At 38.8% G+C, this 1887-nt stretch overlaps 1 long non-coding RNA gene across 1 annotated transcript in view; it reads left to right on the top strand.

The window, feature by feature from the left end:
• The window catches only part of LOC101862936, a 72103-nt gene that overhangs the window by 1917 nt on the left and 68299 nt on the right, over positions 1–1887 (top strand). Inside the window, exon 2 of the long non-coding RNA XR_220342.3 lies at positions 1176–1449. This is a non-coding gene — a long non-coding RNA (uncharacterized LOC101862936). The remainder of the gene's footprint in view (positions 1–1175; positions 1450–1887) is intronic.

Below are 1887 nucleotides of genomic sequence, written 5' to 3'. Positions count from 1 at the left end.
GGGGGGGGGATATGTGTACAAATCCGTAGCCTGATAGACGCATACATTTGCCATCCACTATACAATGATCTGTATTTCTTGCTTATTTAATAGATCTATAGGACAGTTTTTACAACATAGTTTGCGTGAGTGTAAATTGCTAATTTGTCAATCCTGAAAAATGGGAGGATTTATAAAAGAGGGGCCCTTTGTACCCAGAACACAGGACGAACGTCTGTGGTTGGATGGTAAGACAGCTCTTTACGCAGAAGACATGGGTTCGATTCCCAAGTAGGGGAGTCAGTCAGTCAAATATCTTCCTCTGGCTGCTGGGATAGTAATCCCACTCAGTTTTTATCGGCATCCTAAAAGAGATCGATGCAGGTGTTAAACGTTTACTGTGATAAACAATAGCAGATACGCTTCATAACATTGAACGTTGTAATCGCTGGTTCGTCTTTCACGTAAACAGTAGTAGATAGATTCTAAGTCTTGTCGTTGTTTCAAAACTCAGTACAGCAGCGCAAAACACTGAGCCAACAGATGAATCTAGCTCGTGTAGAGAAATCGACCAAAACGTGAATATCGAATCTTGCAGAGGTCAGACGAGAAATATTAATTCATTTTCATTTCCGCTTGGGGGGAATCTGGGGTGTATCAAGTCTGGGCTGTCCGCGATTGCTATTAATAACATACCAGTATCTGACAATATCTGATTACATTCTTCCGAAGGTATGATTTTCACTAGCAGGAAACCCTGGACATCTGATACCGATACCAACATCTCGTCTATCCATTTGATCTACATCTAATACGACTTCTGCAAAAGAACGAAAGATTGTTGCACACGCTCGTTTCTTCACAGAAAAGTAAACGTGTCCTGTTTTGTCTCTCTTTATAGTCATAAACCTGCCAAAAAAGATAGAACATTATTAAAATGTCCTATATTTTTTATTTATTTATTTATTTATTTATTTATTTGCTTATTTGTTTACCTATTTGTTTGTTTATTTATGATTTGTTTTATTCATTGATATGTTGGTTTATTTAAAGCATTCCATATTTTAATAATTATTTGGCTCTCGACTATTTTTGTCATTCAATCTCTGCTTATTTGTTTTTATAACACTATGCGTAGGTGGATATTATAAATAGTAAATAAGTGTCAACCTCAGTCAGTTTTCTAAACGTTTCAGTCTACTCGTTGACTTCTGGCGCTACGATCGGGATTCGACTTACTAGAATTCTGTTCCCCGCCACCGGTCACTACTAATTGTCAGACCTCCCTACCTAATCACCCGCTTCCACGGAAGTGTGTCAGCTGATTAAGGAGATTAATAAAGTCTACCATACCAGAGATCGCTGGCCTATTTGTATCTTCTGTGTGTTTGTGTGCGTAAGGAAAGTGCTTTTTCGTCGTGTGGTGTGCTGTTCTATTCAGCTGTGCCAGGACGGATTATCATTGGAAAGGTTTGTTTACGCCAACACACGAGTGCGTGCATATTATTATGATCATTATTATTATATATTATTATTATACTTGTGTATAGATTTGCGACGTAGGAATAGGTGTGAAAGAAAGAGGGAATTAATTCGTTGAGCAGGTGGAAATACGGTTGAAAAAAGCGCTACCTTCATTCATCGTTGACGCAATTCTCGCTTGTTGAGCTTCCTTGCATTTCTGGTTTGACAAGGTTTGCTATTTTGAAATTAGAGTGGAAATAAAGTGGACAAGTTCGCACGAACGTACCTGTGTGTATGCTATGTGTACATTATTGAATACATACTACGTTTGTTTGATTTTTTCACCTGTCCTTCTGTATGTGGAGCTGTTTTTCTCTATTGGCATCTCTTTAATCCTCCCTCCCACCCCCACCCCACCCCGTGTGTGTGTGTGTGTCTCTCTCT

Source organism: Aplysia californica, unplaced genomic scaffold (genome assembly GCF_000002075.1).
Source record: "Aplysia californica isolate F4 #8 unplaced genomic scaffold, AplCal3.0 scaffold00114, whole genome shotgun sequence".
NCBI classification, from domain to species: Eukaryota; Metazoa; Mollusca; class Gastropoda; order Aplysiida; family Aplysiidae; genus Aplysia; species Aplysia californica.
The sequence above is the reverse complement of the archived record's forward strand: the minus strand, read 5'-3'. Positions and strand labels throughout refer to the sequence as shown.